The sequence below is a fragment of the Ahaetulla prasina genome, chromosome 1 (genome assembly GCF_028640845.1).
Source record: "Ahaetulla prasina isolate Xishuangbanna chromosome 1, ASM2864084v1, whole genome shotgun sequence".
Classification (NCBI taxonomy): Eukaryota; Metazoa; Chordata; class Lepidosauria; order Squamata; family Colubridae; genus Ahaetulla; species Ahaetulla prasina.
Window position 1 is genome coordinate 370,581,233 of NC_080539.1, and position 6,594 is coordinate 370,587,826.

General features: G+C 43.5%; 1 protein-coding gene across 1 annotated transcript in view; it reads left to right on the forward strand.

Moving 5' to 3' along the window:
* TINCR (TINCR ubiquitin domain containing) overlaps nt 1-1,355 on the forward strand; it is a 19,706-nt gene extending 18,351 nt beyond the window's left edge. Inside the window, exon 3 of the mRNA XM_058163582.1 lies at nt 415-1,355. The gene's annotated coding sequence lies outside the window, so the exon portion shown is untranslated. The remainder of the gene's footprint in view (nt 1-414) is intronic.
* The last annotated feature ends 5,239 nt before the right edge of the window (nt 1,356-6,594 follow it).

Here is a 6,594-nt window from a genome sequence, read left to right on the forward strand (position 1 = left end):
TCTCTTCTCTTCTCTTCTCTTCTCTTCTCTTCTCTTCTCTTCCCTTCCCTTCCCTTCCCTTCCCTTCTCCTCTCTTCTCTTTTCCCCTTCCCTTTCCCCTCCCCTCCCCTTGTGGAAGCTGGCAAAATTCCCAGAAGACAAGATCCGGGACCTCTGCTGAAGCTTCCCGTTTTGGTCCGTTACCATATGGGGAAATCAACGTCCTGCCCTTTTCCTCCAAGTGGGTGCTTCATCACTGGAAGTTTTTCAAAAGAGACTGTCTAAAATAGTATAGGATCTCCTGCTTGAGCAGGGGGCTGGACTAGAAGACCTCCAAGGTCCCTTCCCGCTCTATTTTGATTCTGATTCTTACTGTAAGTCAAGGACCGCCTGCAATGCGTTCCCTTTTTGCTCATTCTCGCTGTTGCGTTTTAGGAGGTGAACCAGAAGGGGCTACCGCTGCGACTGTCCATCACCCATCCTGATTTCCAGATCCGGCTGTCCAGATTTCCTTCCGGCCCCACCAACCCAGGGATGCGGCTACATCGGGATGAGCGCATCAAGCTTCCCCGGTTTTTTGTGTGTTTCCAACCACTCCCTCTTTTGAATTTCTGGTTTCAGCCACGAGGGAGAAACAGGTTTTCAGGAGGAGATTTGGCCCAGTTGCTGGTTTGAAAAGGAGAAATTCAAGCTTGCGGATGGGCGTGGAGAGGGTGGAGCGGAGGAAAGTTTCGGTTTGTTTGTTTTTTATAAAAAGTTTTTTATTTTTTTATTTTTTTATATGCATGTGGTTAATGTACATTCTCTTATCCATACATAATCATACATATTTTTTTTTCTAAAGAAAGCGTGAAAATAAGACACTTTAATGATGTTTGGGGCTGCTCTTCTACCCTTTCTTTCCCTTCGTTTCACAACAAACCTTCTTCTCCTCTTTTCTCTCCCTCCCTCCTCACCTTTCCTACCTTCTTCCTCCTGCTCTCCTTCCTCTTTCCTACTTCCCCTTCCACTCCCCCACTCCTCTCCTCTTTCCCCCCTTTCTTACCATCTCCCCTACTCTTCTCCCCTATCCTCTCCTCCTCTTCTTCCCCTTCCTTCCATCCTTCTCTCTCCCTCACCTCCTCTATCTTACCCTCTGTCCCTCTCTTCTTTCTTCCTTCTTTGTTGGGTTCGGTTCGGTTCTGCAACCCAACAAGAAAGACACAGACTTCAGAGGATCATTAGAACTGCAGAAAAAATAATTGCTACCAACCTGCCTTCCATTGAGGACCTGTATACTGCACGAATCAAGAAGAGGGCCGGGAAAATATTTACAGATCCCTCGCATCCTGGACATAAACTGTTTCAACTCCTACCCTCAAAACGACGCTATAGAGCACTGCACAACAGAACAACTAGACACAAGAACAGTTTTTCCCCGAACGCCATCACTCTGCTAAACAAATAATTCCCTCAACACTGTCAAACTATTTACTAAATCTGCACTACTATTAATCTTCTCATAGTTCCCATCACCCATCTCCTTCCACTTATGACTGTATGACTGTAACTTTGTTGCTGGCAATCCTTATGATTTATATTGATATATTGACCATCATTTGTGTTGTAAATGTTGTACCTTGATGAAGGTATCTTTTCTTTTATGTACACTGAGAGCATATGCACCAAGACAAATTCCTTGTGTGTCCAATCACACTTGGCCAATAAAAAATTCTATTCTCTATTCTATTCTATTCTATTCTATTCTATTCTATTCTATTCTATTCTATTCTATTCTATTCTATTCTATTCTATTCTTTCCCTTATTTGGTAACCGAGCAACTCCAATTTTCTAATATTATATACTTTCTTTCCCCCCCCCATTTCTTTTCTATTTTAACCCAATCTATCATTTCATAATTGTACATTTATATTTCTAATCTTATTTTATTTATTTATTTATTTAATTTTGTCATAACAATATACACAAGCATCACACAAAAAGATTATATAATATGTAAACCTATATATATGATGAGAAACAAGGAAGTATAAGCATATATATATATAGGGAAAGAAACAATAGGACAGGAACGGTAGGCACGTTTGTGCTCTTATGCATCCCCCTTAAAGTCCTCTTAGGAATGGGGTGAGGTCAACAGTGGATAGATTTTGGTTAAAGCTTTTGGTTAAATCTTCTTTCCTTCCCTCCCGCAACCCCCTTTTCTATTTACTCTGGCGACATCTGGATTTCTATTTCTTTTTTGTCATTTCCCTCATATACTTTCCCATTATTGGCACACTTTATCTATCTATCATCTTTTATTCGTATCTCTTTTCTAACCATAGGTAGAATCTTTCTTGAAATACACCGATTCCTCTTTATCTTTTATTCTCAGAATTCGTCTATTCATTTCTGCACCATCTAAAATCTTTTTTATTGCTTCACCTTCTGAATGGGATTCTCTCCATCTTCCAATTCTGCGCAAATACAATTCTTGCTGCTGTTATTACATGTATAACCACGTTTCGGAACGTGTAACTATTTTTTATGGAGGGAGCTTAATTTCGGGGTTAAAACTCCCCGTGCTCTGCGAACGGATCTAAGGTACGGCTTTGGAGAGTGACTTTGGGGAGAAAAGGCCATCGTGGCCAAGCCCTGTTCTTTCTGAGAACCATGAGGGCTGGAAACTTACTGCTGTTTCAAATGAATTTATTTATTCAATTAATGTCTGTCTGTCTTCTAATATTTGAGGGGTTGCCACAAAGAAGAGGGGGAGGGGGTTTCCACCGATACTCCAAAGCACCAGAAAGCAATGAGAAGAAGCAACGAATGGAAACTACAGCTGGTTTTCAATTTACGACCACAATGGAGCCCAAAATTCATGTGGCTAAGCAAGACGGTTGTTAATTGAATGTTGCTCCATTTTTACCACAGTTGTTAAGCGAATCGCTACGGTTGTTCAATTGGGAACACAGTTGTTAAGTGAATCTGGTTTCCCCATTGCCTTGGCTTGACGGAAGGATCCAAAAACAGGGGATCGTATGACATTGCGACTGTCATAAATGTGAATCAGTTCTCAAGCATCCGAATATAAATCGCGTGAAGACGGGGACCACTGCAATGGTCATAAGTGTGAAAAATGGTCATTTGTCTCTTTTTTTCAGTGCCGTTGTAACTTTGAAGGTTCACTAAGCAAACTGTTGTAAGTTGTAATCAAGGAGAGAAGCAACCTAGAACTAAGGAGGAATTTCCTGTCAGGGAGAACTATTAACCCAGTGGAAGTCAACCTGCTCCCTACCGCCCACTAGTGGGCGTTCCAGCTTTCATGGTGGGCGGTAGGGGTTTTGTCCGATACTGAAGCACTTTCCTTTTTTTTAAATTTAATTGACTTTAAAAAAAAAATTCATAGCATTATTTAAAAACATTTTCATTAGGTTTTCATAAAATTCCCCGTGACAATTTAAATTTCTGAAAATATACTATTTGTATCGCCCGCACATAAGTTTAGTTCACGTTACATAAGTGAAACTAAATGGCGCTATAGTGCGACCGCAAACAAAAGAGCCTCGTCCCAGAATAGCTCGCGCATCTCCCCCCACACCACCCAGCTGTAACAGACAAGCAGAGCTGGTAGCCGGCGTCTTCCCATCCAAACCCAATCCACAATGCGCGAGAGGCATGCGCAGACGATACACGGCGCATTACTGTGGAACCGGTGGGAGGTTAGAAAATTTTACTACTAACAGAGATGCAAAAGCGGGCGGTAGGTATACAAAGGTTGAATAACCCTGAGTCTCTGGTGGCTCAGCAGGCTACTGCAGCCTGTTATTAACAGCAACTGCTGGCAATATTGCAGGTTCAAGTCCCACCAGGCCCAAGGTTGACTCAGCCTTCCATCCTTTATAAGGTCGGTAAAATGAGGACCCAGATTGTTGGGGGCAATAAAAGTTGACTTTGTATATAATATACAAATGGATGAAGACTATTGCTTGACATAGTGTAAGCCGCCCTGAGTCTTCGGAGAAGGGCGGGATATAAATGCAAATAATAAATAAATAAATAAATAAATAAATAAATAAATAAATTAACCAGTGGAACAGCTTGCCACAAGAATTTCTGGGTGTTCCAACACTGCAAGTTTTTAATTGGACAACCATTTGTCTGAAATAGTATACCAGTGATGGCTAACCTTTTGCGGGCCAAGTGCCCAAAGCACGCGCCCGGACCCCCCAAATGCAATACGCCCCCTGCACATGTCCCACGCGCATGCACACATGGCCCACTGCAGCACCCCGCCAACCCACGTGTGTGCGGCTTCCCCACATGCGCCCCACCCCGTGCATGGGTGTGCGTCCCCTGCACATGCCCCGCCCTCTACACATGCCCCACCGGTTTATTACCAGTTTTCCGGCTGCTCATGCGCATTGCGCACGCATGCGCAGTGCCCACCAGGCACCATATGCGAGGTGCCCGTGCACGCAAAGTGCACGCCAAAAGGAGGCATGGGGTAAATAGAACAATGTGTGTGGGGAGGTGATCAGCTGTGGCGCGTGATCTATTTTTTTTTACTTTTAAAAGCATTTTTTAAAAATGCTTTTAAAAGTAAAACAGAGGCTCTGATGATCGCGTGGCTCAGCTGTGATCGTCAGAGCCTTTTTTTTAACCTTTTAAAAAAAATTTTTTTACAACCTATTCGGATGTTTTCAAGGGTCGCCCCATGAGCCATTTATTTCAGTAATCAAGACAAGGTGGAACTAAAGCCTAGGTAACTATTGGCATGTGCAGGTAGGGGATCACACAACCCCAGGATACTGCGATGTCGTAACTATGAACCAGTGGCCAATTGTCTGAATTTTGGTCACGTGACCACAGGGATGCTGCAAGGGTCGTAAGTCCGAAAAACGGTCATAATTTTTTTCCTCTGTACTCACTCTCAGACTCCCCCCCTCAGAGCCAGCAGCTCCACCCACGAGCTTATGTGAAGTGAAAAGTCACTTTTTCAATACTGTTGCAACTTTGAATGGTCACTAAATGAGCTTCTGGGACCGAGCAGAGACTAGAATCCAGACCTTCCAATCCTAATCCAGCCCTTTTCCCGACACTCCTGATTGGCTTTTGGGTTGAGCAGGTGGGTGGGTGGCTCAAATTCGGCCAATGAGCTCCTGAGAAGGAAGAAAATGTTCATAAAATGGAGTGGAAACTCACTTAACAACCGTCTTGGTTAGCAAATGAAAATTTTTGGTTGCAAGTCGAGGATTTATCTGCACATCCCAAATTTTAATCACATGACCATGGGGACGCTGCAACGGTCGTAAGAGTGAGGACTGATCCCAAGTCACTTTTTTCCCAGCAGCATTGTAAATTCAACCCAGTCATTAAACAAACAGTCGTAAGTGAAGGACTCCCAGGAACGGCTTTCAACTCCTTTGGCCTTTGCAACTCTCGAATGTATTTATTTATTCCATTTGTTGAGCCACTGATCCGACACCCGGCTTGTCTTTTTTTCTCCATCCATCCCACCAAATTAGGATATCCTGGCATAATAAAGTCTGCAGCTGGTGGGAAGGAAGCAATTTTATTTTCAGCCAAAGGCAAAATTGGTTTTCTATTTGTCCTCCCGTTCCCTGCCTGACGGTGAGCGGGGGAAAAATACCCCGTGATGTTATTTAAAAAAAAAAGTGAGGATTTGAACAAGCGAAGCAGGGAATTGTCGAGTAAAAGATCTCCGGAGGACGCTAAGAAATTTCTTAAAGATAATTCACAGCCCCTAGGAATAATAATAATAATAACAACAGCCAGGATGATAATAATCCTTAATTGCAGTTAAAGGAAAAATTAAAAGAACATATGCGGTGAAGTCTGACGGCTTTTGCTATGGAAGGTCATTCTCTGAACACGTTTTAAAGAGCTTTTAGTCCTTGTTTCTCCTTACTGGGTACAGGTAGTCCTCAACCTACAAACCCAATTGAGCCCAAAATTTATGTTGCTGAGTGAGACATTTGTTAAGTGAGTTTTGCCCCATTTTATGACTTTTCCTGCTGCAGTTGTTAAGTTAGTAACACAGTTATTAAGTGAATCGGTGTTGTGACTCCAGCCCCCGAACCTGGCCCCATGCCCAAAAGTGATTCCGAAAGTGATGGGGAAGGGCCGGTAAGGCTTACCTCGGGAGCACCGATTCCTTTGGCTCGGCTCCAGGAGCCAGAACCAGACCAGTCGGAGGATGTAATGAGGCCGTCATCCCCTGATTCCTCCCTTCCCCAGGCTACGCCTTCAGACCCAGCTGATAATAATAATAATCAAGCTTGGCTTGACCCGTGCTTCAGAAGATTAGAGAGGCGGCGTCATCAAAAGGATATATAAGGATATATACACCACAGGATATATAAGGAGCTTTGGGACTGCTCTCACTCCGCGGGAAGCAAAGTTTAGCTGATCTGTTTCAAAAAGAGCTGAAAGTCTTGCTATGTGAGTCATTTGTTTGAACTTTGGCAGGCAGCTGGGATTTCTCTGCCAGGACTGATAACAGCCGTGAATCCACTGGCTGAAGGCCAGCTCGTGGATCTGAAGTGGGGAAGGAGACAAAACAATCGGGTTCCCCCATTGACTTTGCTTGTCAGAAGGTTGCAGAGGCT